Source organism: Adiantum capillus-veneris, chromosome 6 (genome assembly GCF_014529385.1).
Source record: "Adiantum capillus-veneris isolate H3 chromosome 6, ASM1452938v2, whole genome shotgun sequence".
Classification (NCBI taxonomy): domain Eukaryota; kingdom Viridiplantae; phylum Streptophyta; class Polypodiopsida; order Polypodiales; family Pteridaceae; genus Adiantum; species Adiantum capillus-veneris.
Window position 1 is genome coordinate 127,286,500 of NC_140936.1, and position 18,052 is coordinate 127,304,551.

The following is an 18,052-nucleotide window of genomic DNA, read 5'->3' on the forward strand; positions in this document are numbered from 1 at the left end:
AGAGTCTTCCTTGATAAGTTTGGAGTATGCTTGCAGTGGGGTACTCAATGACTTCCCCCCCTGCATACTAAAACGTTGCAAGAATTTGTGAATGTACTTTTCTTGAGATAATTCAAGAATTCCACGTTGCCTGTCTTTCTTGATGTGCATACCAAGAAAGTGATTGGCATCTCCCAAATCCTTCATGGAAAAGTGAGTGCTTAGCATCTTTTTCAACTAATTGATTTCATCAATTGATTTGCCTGCGATAAGCATATCATCTACATACAAGATCAAGATGATTAAAGAACCATCGTTCAATCTTTTTGTGTATAAGCAGTGATCCTCTTGACTTCTTATGTAACCCTGAGACTGCATGAATTTGTCGAATTTTTTATACCATTGCCTTGAACCTTGCTTGAGGTCGTAGAGTGCCTTTTTAAGTCTACAAACCAATTCTGTCCTCGTTGGTTTTTGGGTTTCACATACGAATCCCTTTGGTTGTTTCATGTAGACATCTTCATCTAGATCCCCGTGAAGAAATGTTGTGTTCACATCCATTTGGACAAATTCCATGTCCTGGATAGCAACCAAGCCAAGCACGGTGCGAAGTGTAGTCATCTTGACTAATGGAGAGAAAATCTCATCAAAATCCACACCTTTTTGCTGCTTGAAACCCTTGGCAACTAGACGAGCCTTGTATCTAGGCTCGGGATCTTCCGCTGTATACTTCTTCTTGTATACGTACTTGCAAGGTAAAGCATTTTTTCCTTTTGGTAATTCAACCAAATCCCATGTCTCATTAGCCACAATCAAATTGTATTTTGATTGCATAGCTTGCTCCCACTTAACGCTATCATCCATTTGTATAGCTTCTTTGTAGCAGGTTGGCTCTCCACTGTCAGTGACCAAAATGTGGTGTATACCCGGTTCAAACCGCTCGAGTGCACGTGATACTCTCTCAGAGCATCTAAGTGCCTGACTGTTGGACTCTGCTCTCTCTGGAGCAATAGTAGTATCTTGCACTTGAGGAGTAGGTGCAACACTACTGAACTGAGTTGGTTCGGATGCTACATCCTCAAAACGAACACGTCTGTACTCAATATCTTTGATGGGGTTCTTGTGCATTTTTGATTCATTGAAAATCGCATGTGAGCTACGAATGACTTTGTTTGATTTTGGGTGCCAGAGACAATATCCCATCTCTCCATTTGCACCATAGCCAATAAAAATGCATTTGTGTGATCTGGGATCTAACTTTCGACGAAGTTCTTTGGGCACATGTTCATAATTCCTCTGGAATTTTGAAATCCAAAGGAGAACTAGGTGACCTGTTGATGATGTGCACTGCTATCAGAACAGATCCCCCCCCCAAAACTCTGGAGTAAGCTTCGACATAGACATCATAGAGACAACTCGCTCTTGAATCATATGATTCATTCTTTTAGCTATCCCATTTTGTGTAGGTGTGTATGGAGCAGTAAACTACCACCCAATGTCTCTTCTATTGCAAAAATCCTTGAACTCTGTGGAGACGTATTCTCCACCATTGTCTGTGCGAAAAGCTTTGAGCTTTTTTCCTGATTGGTTCTCAACCATGGCAAGGAATTTTTGGAATGTCGAAAAGACTTTTTCCTTACGTTTAAGGAGATACACCCACACCTTTCTGGTAGAAGCATCTATGAACGTGAGAAAGTAGTTCGCCTCCCCTAGAGTTTTATGTGGCATTGGACCACACAAATCACTGTGCACCAAGTCTAGAGGTTCGCCTAGTTTCTTATTCAATGGCGAAGATGTCAATCTAGTTTGTTTTCCATATAGACAATGCTCACACAATGGAAAGTCCGTGTAATACACAGGTAAGTAGCCACAACGCTAAAGTGTTTTCATTCCCTTTTGGCTAATATGCCCTAGCCAGTTATGCCACAACTCAGGAGACGGCAACTCGTCAACATAGATAGAGTGTTCGTCGACACTCGAAACAAACAAAGAGTATAGGGATCTATTTTTATTACCTTTCATCATGATAAGGTTGTTCTTGCGGATCATCCAAGAACGATTACCAAAAACTGTAGTGTAGCAAAGATCATCCAATTGCCCTATAGAAAGCAAGCTTTTCGTAAGCTTGGACACATGTCTGATATTCTACAGCACAAAAGTAGTGCCATTATGCATCTGAAGTTGCACATCACCAATGCCAATAATGTCAAGCTCATAGGAATCACCAAGCTTGACTATTCCATGCATGGATGCATAAGAGGAAAACCACTCTCTATGCGGTGTGACATGAAAACTTGCACCAGAATCAAGGATCCAATTCTGTGCATAACCCTCATCCTGTGCAACCAAAGCATCTCGAGTGACATCTGAAGTGAAAATGAGAACATCTGAGGCATCTGCTGTCACCTCGGCATGAATATCTGTGGGCATAATGAGCATCACTGGAGGAGGAGCATCCTCTACTACAGTGGTAGATATGGGAGACTCAACAATATTGAGCTCCTCAATCTTTACCGTACTTTTGCCTTTGCCAGAATTATCCTTTTGCATGTCTTTCTGATCTCTTAGGAAACTGCGACAATCCTTTCTGTAATGACCCTTCTTGTGGCAATAGTAACACTCGACATTTCTGGCATTACGGTCTCTACTTTGGTTCCTGTGTCTGCTAGGACTACGAGGATTTCGCTCTCTATTTTTGCTTTTGTATTTGTTCCTGTCACGGCCTCTTGGCTTTGTTGAACTGCCAACCATATATGCATCTCCATGACTAGCATTATCGAGAGATTTACGACGAATCTCTTCATTTAGCAACGCATCTGTGATAGCATTGAACTCTAACTTGCCATTCGGAGCTGGATTGCTTATGGTTGTGCAAAAGATATCCCATGAACTGGGTAGAGAGTATAACAAGAAGATGGACTTGAGTTCATCGTCAAACTCCTTAAAGCCCTGAGATGTCAGCTGACTAAACAAGGAGTTGAACTCATTTAAGTAACCAGAAATTGTGCTACCTTCTTTTATGTTGAGCTTCATAAGCTTTTTCATGAGAAAAACTTTGTTGGATTCACTTTTGCTCTCCCATGCTGAACATAAGCTGTCCCAAAGTTCCTTGGTTGTTTTCTTCCCTATGATAGTGAAGAAGATTGACTCGGCTAGATGTAGACGTATCGTAGCCATGGCTTTTTCATCCAAAAGCTCCCATTGAGCTTGTGTATAATCATCATCCTATACACGCTCTTTCAATGGTTCTGAGAGGCCTTTGTTTATCAAAACATCTTTCATGCGCTCTTTCCACATGGTGAAGTTGCTGCCATCGAACTTCCGAATGAAATACTCCTCCTTTTCTGAAGAAGAAGCCATCACTGATAAGAGGGTTTGAGAGGTTCCAAACTATGGCGAGAAGCTGTAGAAATTTGGGCAGAGTAACCTTTGTATCGGGAGTAAAATCTCAACCGAAATAGACTCAAAAGTGCCAACAATAAAAGTCACGAATCGCGGGAAGGAAATCCGGCAGAGTCTCCTTTGTATGAGGAGTCAAAACTCAACTCAAAATGCATATAAATGTGCCAACTGCACTAATTGGGCATCTGCTACACAAAACGACTGCTATGTGAGTGCCAACTCAGTGTCAAAAGCATAAATAACCATCCAGATACATATCCTATGGCGAGGGTACCGTAAAGGGGAACTCCAGCTACCTGTATCACCGAAGGTGTCTCAACATTCGAGCACACCCCAGCTCAAAGAAACCCTCACGCTATCGACCCTCCAAAGGCTAATGCAGACACAAATGGACTAGCCACAGTCTCAGAAAGGGCTCTTCCGGTCCGAATCTCAGAAATGGCCGGGAAAAACTGCCAAAATAGCAAAAACGTGGCTCCATACGTAGTACAGTGGGCACTGTCCGCAACTCAACGTACATGAGTAAAATCGCGCTCAAACAGGCGCCAAGAACTGCTGCATGCAGTGAAAGTGATCCCTGCGGGGATATCTGCTTTTAAAAAAAGCTCAGTAGCACTAGGTGTGCTCACAACAAAATGCATCTGTCAACGCATGTGTCCGCAGAGAATCTGCTGTCGAAATAACTGCCAAATCGCCTGTGAAAGCGCTGTGTCCGGTAACCTGGAGAATCTGTGAGTGAATGGGCTGAAAAACCCCCCTGTAACCTGTAACCTGCGTGTCGGTGTCGCTATGTGCCGATTTCTGCCCGTCGCGGGCAGAAATATGCTAGTCGAATAGCCGCCAAAGGTGTCGTGTCCGTAAACTGTGTCGTACAGTGCGATCGGTGCGCTCGATGCTGATGCCGGGTGTCAATCCTCTATGATAGAGGTACCTCACCCGCGCATGTTGCAAGCACGCTCGTCGATCACGGGAACGCGCTTGCCTGGGGAAACGCCCGGTGTCTGGGTCGGATGTCGGAGATCCGCCGCAATGAGCAATGTCGAGCCGGTGCGCATGAGCGGTGTGGATGTCGATGTCGCCTTTCGCCGCGCCGGGCGGAAGTGGCTAGCCGAGTAGCCGTAAAACACCAATGCTAGAAGCCGATATCGAGCGGTCAATGCCGAGTCGAGTATCGATCGCAGATCTCGCTCGATCTGTCAAGATCTCTCTCAAGCTTGTCTGACCTGGTGTGTGGACGTCGAAGTCGGGTGACGATGTCGAAGAAGTCGATGTCAAAATCGGAGAATCGCTGATGTCAGTGATGAGACCCTGGTCTTTGTCTCTCACTCACTCACTCGCTTTGTGTGTTGCTTGGGCTCGCTCGCAAGCTCGGTGTCAAGCTCGCCTTTTTGTTTTGTTTTGTTTTTTTTTTGTTCGAGAAAGTATCTTCCAATCTCTTAATCAAGCTAACTCTCTCTCTCTCACACAATACTGCAAATTTTTGAGAATTTCTTTTCACGAGCTCGAGGAGAGGAGTCGGGGGATTCGGTCGCAGGCTCGGTGGGAATGATCCCTTGCACACACACTATTGTGGGAGTGTGAAATTTAAAAAAATCACTACTCTCTGTCGAAAGCTGCCTGCAGTCGACGACTCTGTGTGTGTGTGTGTGTGTGTGTGTGTGTGTGTGTGTGTGTGTGTGTGTGTGTGTGTGTGTGTGTGTGTGTGTGTCTACACACAAAAGCAAAGATTGCTTCGATTCCTGCTTGTTGCTCAAGCTTCCAATTGCTACTGGTTGATTGCAAACTGCCCGCTTTCTTCTCAGTGCTACCCGGTTCTCGCCTGCAACAACTGATTGTGCCCTCCTTGCTCGATTGGTTCTCTGGCTGCCCCAATGTCGAGCCAGCCCGAGAGTGTGTTTGCTTGCTTCAAACCAGCTCGCTGCAGCCCCCGAAATACTCAATGTCGAATCAGGCCGACCTTGCTTTGCTTCTCCTACTCTACTCGGTATTCCAAGCCTCCAACCTCACTGTGTGTTTGTGCATGCTCGATTTCCAGAAGCCAAAGCTCCAATTGCCTTGCAACTCGGTACCCGATTCCCTCTGCCTTGGGTCAATGGACTGCTCGAATCTGCCTTGCTTACTATCTGCAGAGCCGATTCTCTATTTCCCCTTATTGGGTGCTCGGGGTCTACTGCTCGCTCTGTGACCTGCCTGTCAATTGCTTGTGTGTGTGTGTGTATGTATGTGCTTACACACACCACTCAATTGACTCCAAGACTAAGCTTCCATTAAACCTGTACATAGCATGATTCCAATTTCTTCAATTGTGCAATGATTCCCCCAATCATGAGCTCCATGATTGTGTGCAAGCATCCGTCTCCATGCCAAAGGCTCCGAGCTCCGCGACTCCTCCTAATCCATTCGATCAAGCTTCCATGGCTGATCTGCAAGCTCCGATCCGCTCAAGCTTCCATAGCTCGAGATTTCTTTTGACTTCCTCTCTCGAGCTCCAAGCTCCAAGCCCGGTTATGACTGACCGGTTATGACTGAGCCTCTCCCGTTCTTCAAGCTCCTGCTATGGCTACCTCTCGCCATGCAAGCTCCGCGATCTGCAACCGCCACCGTTGCTTTTCCCACCTGAGCTCTGATACCAATTGTTGTGCGCGTGTAGTGCGTGTACGGAGTGTGTGAAAGAGAGGGGGAGAAGAGAATGGGGAAGGGGACGAAGCACAGTGCACAGCAGGGAGTTTGGGTTAGTGGAGAGGAAAGTGAGAGAGTAGTCAACTCTCTTCCTTTCTCTCCCTATATTCATTTAGGTGAAAGTATAAACAGGGGCGGTTTCCCATGGCCACCTGGCCTACACCCCAACAGCTTGCGACCATCTTGTGGAGAGTTAGTGTCACTATATTTGGGACTGTCCTTCGGCACAACAGGTGTGGCTTTGAGTTCTTCGACTGATGCCTGCTCTCTCCATGGCTTGACAATACACTTGGGGAGCATCGGCTTGGTCCACCCTCATGGGCCCGACACTTCAGTTTGAGATATCTTCCACTAGCAGAATGATAGTGATGCAGGAGGGGCGACCTACACTCTAGCCTTCCACAGAGCTTACTCCACAGGAGTGGTGCAGTGAGAGAGAGGAGTGTTGGGAGCTCATTAGCGGCCTGACACTCTGGTTCATCTGGCGGCCCCGTTTCTTTCGCATCTTTGAGGCTCGCCCTGTGCCACCAACAGAGACTGTTCGCGATTTTTGGCTAGAGCTGATTCACACTCTGAGAGGACATCTCGAGAAACTACAGGGCAGCTCCGACCGCATGCGAGAGCGCAGAGAGGCTTTCCTTTGACTCTGGCGTCCTGGGCCTTTCTACACCATGGTCCAAGGTGTACTCCGATGGCACTACCAACCACCTGTGTGGCTTTTCCCTCCCCCAATTTCTTGAATTAGCCCCATTGTATATATATGCTGGTTTTTTCATTAGGAGAGTCTCCCCACCATGGTTGTTGTAGCCCTCTCTTGAAGAGGTGGTTGTAACCCTATGCTCAGTTTCAGTAACTAATAGAAGGATATTTTTCTCGGGAAAAAAATGTGGTAGTAATTTAAAAAAATTAAAAATCATGTGAGTGTGCAGGGTGGTAGGTGGGGTTCAACTAAGGTTCATGGGCAAGTGGACCCGATTAGTCGCGTGACTATCCATCCCCGTTGTATTAACAACAACTAGTAAACTTTCTCAGTGGAAGAGAGTCCATCAATGGATTTGCTCTCACATATGTAGAGGGGAAAAAGTTTTGGAAGAGGATTCTTTAGCCTATTTGCGGAGGTTATAGGGCCGAAAAAGTTTCAGGGCTTTTAGGTTTTTGTCTCATTTTCTTTTGCAAGACAAAACTAGATCAAGCCATTGCTAATGGTAAGGGTTTATTCCTTGGATTTTCTTTCTTAGGGACTTTGATTTCCTAGAGGATTGTCAAGGATCCCATCATGACTTTGAAGTCAGTGGGTCAAGGACCTCTCAACAACCTCAACTTGGCTCCCAATTGGCTTTGTGGTGGACACATGGCACTAATGGTGGAGTGGCTCTTATTTATGAGGTGGATTGCTCTCCTAGTGCGTGCACACACACACACAAATTAGAATAAAAAGTGCAATTAAAAGCGCCTAATCTCCTCCAAAGTTAGAATTAAATAGTTTATAAAGGGCTGTATACAAAGGCTTCAACCACACAGATGCAAGCCTTCCAAATGAGTGATTGGTAGTGAGTAATCATAAAACAAAAATTCACCCAAAAATACAAGAAATTGAGGAAATCATCTTACAATCCCCCACAACTTAATCTCATAGCTTAATTGAGATAAAAATTGGGCCCAACAATGAGCTTCATGAAGGCCTTGATAGTAGAGAAGCTAGGGTAATTTTGAGCTATTCTTGGAGTAACAAAGATGGTGTTTTTTCTTTTGTGTGTCCCAAAAACAATAGAAAAGAACTCCATCCCTCGAGTCTGATTTGGTGTGGCATTCAGATGGCGTAGGGCACATAATGAGAATGTCAACATGTGATGGGAGTTTAGTGTCACATCAGAATGTCAATCTTGTGAACTTGGAAGTTAACCCTAGCCTAAAGTTAAAAAATAATATATACACACCACTACATTGTGTGTCAAGAGATTCATTTTGATTGCATTGCAAGATCAACCATATCTACTTTTAGACCTACTCACTTGAAACACTATACCTAGTCTTTCCTACTTGTGCAATGCTCAATCCATCAAATGCTCAAGAAATCTTTCTCAATGCAAGATCAAGTAACTTAGCTACTTCAAACATGTACCAAGGGAGCAATGTGTGTGCACTAATGATCAAACAAGTGTGCCGCCTACTCCTACTATTGCACACAACTTATAGCACCATCATTCAATCGAAAGCACACAAAGATTAAGTACTCAAATGAATAATAAAATTTGATTAGCTACTTCAAACACACTACCACAAAGAAAGAGAGAGAGAGAGAGAGAGAGAGAGAGAGAGAGAGAGAGAGAGAGAGAGAAAGCATTGGTTCTATTCAAAATCTCAACCATCGTGCATAAGGGAGCATGTTGGAGTAAAACCATACAAGAGGATAGCTCCTTGCACTAGATGTGGAAGCTATGGAAGCTCCTTGGTGCTCAAAAATCTCAAGCTTGATGTGACTAGCTCTACCACTTTGGAAACCTCAAAATGAGCTAACTATCTATCATAATGAGGCTAAAAAACTAGGGTTTGCATTTGATCATCCAAAACCAGTTAACTATAGTCCCCCACCTAGTTTTAGGTTATCTGAGCATCACATAATTACAAGAAAAATCACCTAGCTCCCCAATCCTAAGGCTTTCTACACTAAAGATGGTGTTTTCAATGGCAGAAATTACCGAGGCTTTGATAAATGGGCTCTCCTAGTTACAGCCACATAGTGACTTTGGGAAAAATGGTGCACAAATGGTGGCCATCCTTCGACCTTCACTATCTCCTTCAACCCATTTCCTTTATCTTTTGACTCTTTAGTGGCTTCTCCACATCTTTGGAATACCCTTTGATCTCTATGCACTTGTGACCACACAACTCCCCTGTTGTTGAGCCAACACGTTATCCCTGGATGTCATTAATCCTTAAGAGGAGGTGGTGGAGGTGGCTCTTGATTTTTGCGGCTTCTTTCCATTCACTATGACATGCAATAACTCGTTGCAAACTCTGTTGCAAACTCTCATTCTAGATGTGATAATGGGAAAAGATCTGCCGATTGTGTTGTTGGCCTTTTTCGTAGAGGAGATGGTGATTTGGGTGATATCTTTTGCTATTGTGGTTGTTTTTTAGTGCTATAACAATGGGCTTCACTAGAGGCTTTGCAAGCTTGGCCAACTTTGCAATGTGTGCTTCTCTTCTCATACCTACCCTCTGGTCCTATTGTTGAGCTATGATTGTGGCCTTTTCAATGTCCCTTTCCTGAAGTTGTTGCATTTGAGATTGGATTTTGTCGAGAGTTTTTGTTGGAACTAGTGCATGTGGTGCAACCTCTGGTTTTATTGACACCAAGGCGGGGTTAACTTCATCATATCACTTGTAGCATTCATTGTCTTTCTTCCACTCTTGCTATATCAACCTTTCTTTCAATGCTTGCTTTTCTTTTCTAAAGGAGAGACCAAAATAGGGAGGATTTTTGGAGAAAAGAGAAGGGAAGATTCTAGGTATCATTGTGGTTTTTCCTTGTGCTAAAGGAAGAGGAAGAGTGCATAAAGCTTCACAACCAATTAGGAAGGGAATCTCTCTTTTTGCACCATCCATGTGTGCTCTAGGAATGGCGAGGGGAATGGAGAAGGGGTGGAGGAAGAAGTGGAGATGTGCCCTGGAATTAGAAGAGTTTTCCTTCTTCATGGGATGAAATTCATCTTGTTCTCCTCCTTCGTCTTGAGCTCTCTCAGATGGACAAAAAGGGAGGATCAAAAACTAGTAGTTAGGGAATTTTAGTTCTTCTATTGTAGAAGAATCTTACAATGATTGATGGTAGCTCTAGGTGATCTTTTCAAAGTGTGTACCAAAAAGAACTTTGAGTATACAATTCAGCATATTGCTAGATTAATCAATAGAAGGACTATCTCCTATAGTTAATTGAATTGTCTTATTATTTTATTTTATGAGACTTAAAGAATCTAGTTTAATTCTTCTCACATCTAGAAGCCCGGTACCCTCTTGAAAAACATTTCTTTTGACAATGATGACATAGGTTGAGATGAATGGAGTTATTTTACAAGAAAATTATGCGTTGATGTCATTGGTTGTCAAGGACAAATTAATGAATCTAATTTGTTTACAAAGGCCCTTTCACAACCAAAGTCAAAGGAGGCCATGTAGGCTGATATTGATTTCATCGAAAAGAATGAAATTTGGGAGAAGCTCCTGAGACCAAGGAAGCAAATTTTCAATGGGTGTTGCGGATCTACAAGACCAAGTACAAAATATACAGTTTGATAGACAAGGTGTAATCTTTCTACGTGGCTTGGAGTTGACTATGATGAGACCTTTCCATTGGTTGCATGTATGACCACTATTTAAATGGTGTCTTCCCTTAAAGCTCATCATAAGAGACCTGTGTATTAGTCAAATCATCCTTTTGTAGTGTTCATTTTTAGGAGGTGTATGTGGATCATGTTAAATTTTATGCATCTCAAGTGAATGCCCAATGTGATCCTAGTTAATTATTTTTCTTTCAGGGATTTTATTTAGCTATTTGACAAGATTCTAGGTAGGGAAAATTCCTTTAGGTAGTATCTAAGCAGCCTCGTAGCCCATTGTATACTCATCAATTCATTGCTCGGTTGGTTAGTTCAGCGAGCTTTCTCTCTCTTTCTTGCTCTCGTGCATTCTCTCCCTAGCTCTACACTTCCACATCATTGACATTGATATGGTATCAGAGCTCGATGGAGAAACCAAAACATGTTGAAGAAGGATGAAATGGCTCAATGGATTTGAGGATTGGCTCACTAGAATTTCCCACAACGTTCTATAATGCAGACGAAGGGCAACACCAAGAGCTAATCCTATTTATGGCATTTTGAAACATTGTAAAGCTCATCCAAGTAGGTGTTTTTCTAGTGATATGCCTCTGCATGCAACGTGATGGTCCAATGAGCATTTTGAGACACGGTTGAGCCTTAAAGATGGCCTTAGAATGTGATCTTGAGCATTCTATAATGTTGTGTCCAAAGCTTTCGCAATGAGGGAGTCTCTATGAACTTAGAGGGTAGTAGTCTTGGGAACAAATTTGAAATGAAAAGGCTTGAAGGGGCTTGCACTCGCATGATGGTGCCCCCACTATCAAACATTAGCAATAAACTAAACGGAGGCAACCATGTTCATTGTAATTTGATCTTGTGCCTTTGGTTTTCTTGAAAAGGGTTATGGGACATCATCAATGGCATAGAAGTGCAACCCATGAGGGATGGTAGCAATAGGATGAGGAGTATCTCACATCATGTATTGATTGAAATGCGGTTGATGCAAAGGCAATGTGGCCATGCGAAGTCACTCATGAAGGAGACCTCTCTAACTATACAAACTTTGAAAAGTGCCAGTGGAATGTGGTATAATCTTGTTGGAATGATTGATCAAGATTCTACTATGTGAGTAGTCACCCTTCTTGAACCGTTATTTTCCATCAAGTTTGAAACAAGAAGTCACAAGCAGTCTTCTCTAATGAAGGCAAAGGTGATCCATGATCAACTCTTGACTATGAAAATTGCATTGACGAGTACTCAATTAGTTGGCTTGGTACTTACAAAATTGCCTAAGGAATGCGAGACAATGTCAAGGACACTATGCTTGCAAATCACACAGAAAAAGCTAGAATATGATGATCTTAACTATTTTCTCATTGATCAAAACCATCTTAATTACTCAAGGCAAGATTCAAGTTTCTAGAAAGGTGGTGAAGCCATTAGAGAAATAGTGAGGTACAAATGAGGGCCTCGTGAGAAAAAGGGTATTTGCAACATTCTTTCTCAAGAAAAATAGCAGACAATGAAAGTAGAGAACAAATCCCTATCAAATGATGCAAGCTTATTGTTTTTTGAGTGCAGGTGACACCAAAAAGTGTTATGGATGTTTGTGAGAAGCTAAAATATCTTTTATAGATTGTTTCTCTGCTTCTTGTTTGCTATGAAATCCAAAAATTGCCCAATCTTTATCTGAGGAAATAAGGCACCCTTTATTGACTTGGAGTTCAGAATCCTTGAACTCTTTGTTGTAGTACTCCATGTTTTCTTGGATAATATAAAAATACGGCAACTCTATAATGGCTGGAGTTCATAATGTTTAAACTCTTTGTGGTAGTACTCCATGTTTGCTTGGATAATAGCAAAGTAGGGCACCTCTATTGAGCTTCTCCACTAGCTCAAGATACAATGTAGAGGCTCTTGCCTCGATGGCAAATTCCATTAAAGGCTCCTTAACCTCTAGTGACTTTGAGACTACAATCTTCTTCTTGTTTCATGCTTTCTGTTAACCACTTACGGCATGTTAAACACTTACGGACACCCTATCACCTTTGATGGACGCCTTATCACTTTATTTGAGTCATGGGCCGGGCTTGTCAGCCCTATAGGTGTGTAGGTGATCACCGATGAGAGGCGCACCACTTATCTTATTTTTACAATATTTTTTCTATTATCGGCCACTGTGGGCGCCCATGTGTGAATGGGTCAAATTCATATAAAAGGTCCATTTTGACCTAAAATCCTCATTCTTTGAGGTGCATGCTAAAGAAGTTCTTTTGCTCTACCTCTACCTTCTTGTCTAGTGTGTGCTCTCACGAGTGTGTGTGTGTGTGTGTGTGTGTGTGTGTGTGTGTGTGTGTGTGTGTGTGTGTGTGTGTGTGTGTGTGTGCATGCTTGAGAGAGAGAGAGAGAGAGAGATAGAGAGAGAGAGAGAGTGTGTGTGTGTGTGGGTGTGTGTGTGTGTGAGATCGAGCATTGCAACGGCATCGATGGCGGCCAGGCAATTGAGCACGGTGGCGGCCAAGCAATTGAGCACGGTGAAGGCGGCTCCCTCTTCTTCTTGACACGGAATCTTTCATGACGGCAAAGCATTGAGCGGTGAGTGACACACCATTGCCGTTTGAGCTTACTAGGATAGTCTAGTTGTGTGCTTGCAGCCATTTGTGGCTCTCACATAGTGTTTGGTAAGTTCCCAACCTCCGACATGCACGATAAAAGTACACATTTTTGGCACCGCTGTCGGGGACTACCCTGCACTAAGCTTGAGGAGCACTTTGTACTGCCTCTTGAAGATATTATCTTCATCTATTTTCAGTTTTTTTTTAGTTTGTGCTAGATCTGTTAGTGGCTGTAATGTGCAGGTTTTAGGAGGTTTTGTTAGATCTGTTAGTGACTGCAGTATGCAGGTTTTGTTAAATCTATCAAGCTCTATAATGTGTAGGTTTTAGCAGGTCTGTTAGTTAGTGTAGTTCTATAATGTGCAGTAGAGAGTGAGCAATAGACAATAAGCAGGTTGTTAGTTCTATTAGTACTCTAATGTGCAGTGATAGTTAGTGTGCATAGTTAGTGTTGTTAGTGTGGTGTGCAGTGTGTCGTAGCTGTAAGGAGTAGCAAGATCTATGCGTGTGAGCTCGATGCCACACAGCACAAAATTTGTTTATATTAAAAGGAAGGATCGGCATCATTCTCCAAGCCCAAGCCCAAGCCCACGCCTCAGTTCTCAATATGATATAGTATAGACACTACTATATATGAAGACTACCCCCTCAAGTAAAGGATGGCATGTGGGACAAGTCCTTCAAGTCCTCCACCCTTCCCTTCACACTTACCCCCTTAACTTACTAATTTTAGCCTTCTTCTCGACTAGGAAAAGACAGTTTTTAGAATTCCAAGGGCTTTAAGTAACCGAATCCCTCTAACCAAGAGCTCGTTTTGAGCTATCACACACCATATTCCGTGGCTTGGTTAGAAAAACCGACCAAAAAATTAAAAATTTGAGAATAAATTTGGGTTGCGAAACACCCAAAAAACTAGGTGGGCGGCCTTCACGGGCACTCACCAACACTTCTAGAGTGTTGAGGTCACATGCACCTACGCTCTAGTCGTGTGCTAGAGGACGATCACATAGAGAGTGTCTCCATTTACGCGTGCACCCATTATTCCTCCACATTAGGCTCTAGGCCCTCAGCGGAAACCCAAGGTAGTACCACCCACATATTGCATCTAGTGACTCTTCCTCTAACTATGACATCATGGAGGATTCAATCCCGATAGTTCAAGCCAAGGCGTGCATGCCATGGGCTCACGATCTGGGCCGAGCGTGTTTAACCGCTTGAAAGAGACTTTGAGTAGAGTCACTTGCTCCAAACATGGAGCTACCGATGTAAATGAAACGGGTGGGAAGTAAATTCACCATTCATGACCAATGTAGACCCCATGCTCCCAGAGAGTGTGCATGTGAATACTTCATTCACTGCACTCTCTGACTCTTCAGAGCTATTCCCCTCTGAGGTTATATTACCTGATGGTGGAAGCCTTGTCGAAGTGCAAGAGGTTGAGCAATATATCATTACGGCTAGGGAAAAGTAAATCAAGAGCTTATACAAGGCAGAGCAATGGACAGAGCTAAATGCGAAGCCCCTATGTCAAGATCCATGCTAGTCGAGCAATCGAGTGCTCCTCAATTAGCAACCACTAAGGGTCAATCTATAGAGAGCCACATTGCATCTAGTTCAAAGGACACCCCTAGCACCTCAATCCTAGATGGAGCATTTCTAAATGAAAACTGGGAGTATGAACTACAAACGAAGACTTTAACCGACTTATATACATGTCACACCTATCATGTGGGTTGGTTAGATATCCTACAATCCACATCGAGTGCTACTAGCATAGAGGGGAAACAACAAAGAGTTTGCGATGTCATCCATAAGGTTATTGAGTTCGAGAGATGGAACAAAGGAATCCACATGCCTTCAATGGGTCTCATAAGATTCTTGGATACAGGGAAGGCTAAGCAACCAACTTTATCAAAAATGGAGGCTCCCTCGGTAAGCCCGATGGATCCTCCATATGTTGTTTTGTCAGAGGCCTCAGTACAATCTGAGCCCACAAAGGATATCTTTACCTTTCCAAGTTTAGCTCATCTTTCTCTTGATGACACCACAGCTACCATGCCTATCCCAATGATGGGCATGCCAAAAAACACGCCATGGACACCACAGCTACCATGCCTATCCCAATGATGGGCATGCCAAAAAACACGCCATGGACCTCATTTATTAGTAAAGCATCACTACATGGTGGCCCAATGCCTACAACAGTACCTACAAGTGTGTATCAATCATATGCATCTATGGGCCCTCATGCGCATGTAGCTCCTACTACTCCCATTGTTTCAATAACTTATGCTCCGCGACCACAACATCCAAGCTCTTATTTCAATGACACCCATACTAGCTAGCATTAGCATGTCACATCCCACCTCTACTATACCGAGGGCCACACATATGAACTTTGGGCCACCACATGGCACAACATCATACCCAACTTGGAACCCAAGGGCTTCCTATACATCAAACCTAATGCCAACCCCCATTCCACATGGAGTTCTGAGAGCACCTATCCCCACTATACCTGCTCACTTGGGTGACTTGGAAACATTTGCTCAAGCTATTGGTCGATCTATTGCTGAAAATATGCGTAACAGAGCTAAGCTCACACAAAAATTTAGTGGAGGCAGGGATGTGAGAAAGAATATCAAATTATTTGAACAAATATGTGATTCCCTAGGAGAACACAATGACCTGCATAAGAGTAATGCTTTAAGCTTGACCTTGAGTGGGAATGTTGGGGATTGGTATAGGACCCTAAGGATGGAAGAAAAACGATGTACCCTACTCGTAGGAGGTTGTTCTTGAAATCGTACATATGAGAGGGAGTGCTTTGGGATGTATCATCTCAAGTCTAGAAAGCCCAACAAGAGGAAGAGGATTTCATGAGAGACTTTATTGGTCGCTTGAAGCATTTGAATTCTTGTTGTAATCCAAATGAGTGCTTCAATAATAATCAATTGCTCAATAGATTCATTAAGGGACTACGACATGAGGATATCTACAATGGACTAGTCATAGAGGTACCACCACTTGGGAAGCAGTCAGCACCAATGTGATCCAATTGGAGGACAATTCTATGATCCAAGGAGAAAGAGTGTCTGTTGAACCTAAATCTACTAGCTCGCAAGCATCGGGGCATGAGCCAATGACCATAAAGCCTATGGCTAAAGAGCCAAAGATATCTGAGATGACTTTAGCAGATCTCACCAAGGCCATTCAAGAAAGTCTTAGAGACAATCATGCTCCAAAAAACAATCATATGTATCCCAAAAGGGAGCAATAATGGTGCTCACTCTGCTATGGTCAACATAGTACCAGTGAATGCCCTATGTTTAGAGTAAAACTTAATGAAAATTGAAATGCTTGTGGGAGGTATGGTCATCAAGCCAAGGATTGCAAAGTATTTAAACGTGCAATGGCCAATAGACCAACCTTAGCATGGGCAGACACACCTCAAGTGCCTGCATTGATGTCGGCCCCACCTCTTGAACAACCATCACAACATATTGTCCTTAGGGCCCAAAATGTTTTTCAAACAACACCATTACCACCTCTTGTGTTAGGACCGCAACCCCCACATCGAACAATCACTTTTGTGAATCAAGTGGGTTGTCAGTCATCTATGGCTTGTGTGGATTGCGAGGATGACTTAGACCCTAATATTGCCTATGGGATGCATTCACTTGAAGAAAGTCCACAATACTACATGGAGGACTATTGGGGACAAGTCAAACGTGTCTATCAAGTAGCTGCTCTTGCGGCAAGAGGCCAAAATATCAATTCACTGCCAAGAGACCACCTCTTCAATGCTACGAGTGTGGGGGTCAACATCGTGTAGCCGAGTGTTCTATTAGATTGTAAAATAATTCCACACTAATGCAAACCAATCAAGCCAGTACAACTACAATGCCGATACTCATGTGTATCAATGTGGCATAGATCATTTGATTACCCAATGTCCGAATAATCAGAATGCACCAAAGATCATGCCATGGAACTTCATTGAGGTTATCGACGAGGATCCATCACAAAGTACACTGTGTGGTACCAGTAAATGTACTCACACGATCGATGCTCCAAAACCAAAATTATATTCTTGAAGAAAGAGACACAGCATCAATTGCCCAATCCCAAAGGAAGAAGAAAACACAAAGGAAGAGATCGCAAAAAGCAGTGAAGTCAAACCCCAGTTCAAAGACCAACATAGCGGCTGGCGACGACCCCATGTATATGAACGACTCTGAAAATGATTCTGATTAAGGTGAGACCATGGAGACTAAAACAACCTCTAGTAAAGAAACCACCAAGGAAGATTATCATGAACCACAATGGCCAGGACCCAAGGAACCCAAGAAGAAGATAGGAACTTACCCAAACCCTATAGAGGAAATCAAGCGAGTTAAGCAATTAATGAGTTTGGTAGAAGATACCCAAAGGGATCTAGAACCAGCACCTAAGTAGATTATAGACAAAGTGTTCCCTACACAAAATCAACCTCACAAAGACCATAGACCACTAGCCATACCTAGTGTCATCCAAGAAGAAAGTGACTTTAAGTCATTGGGAAGTGGGCGTACTCCCTTCTTTTTGGAGAGAATGTTTAGAGAGAGATTACCTAACCCTATCAAAGAAATGGAGATCCCATCTTCCCCACATCAAGAGATTGAAGCCCAAAAAGTGCCGTTAAATATTTCCAAATTGATGGAATTCATGGATTCAGAAGTTAGAACCACCATCATGTCTAAACTATATGGAGACCCTGAGCTATTCTTAGCTCTTCGAGCTTTCTGCACTGGAGAACTGAAAGTCGGGCTACCACAATTTGCATAGATGGATGGACCTAGGGAGGTGCCAATAGAGGAGAAACACTTAGATCCACAACAACCCAACCTAGATGAGAACTTTGTTGATGAAATACCTGTTAACAAGTTGGGACAATACTTTGAAGGCAATGAATCGAATGCAACTGTGAAGGGAATCCTTGGCGGTGGCGCTGGGGTTAGCACTGTGACTAAAACTTGCTGGGAATATATGGGAAGACCTCACCTTGGGACTACAAAC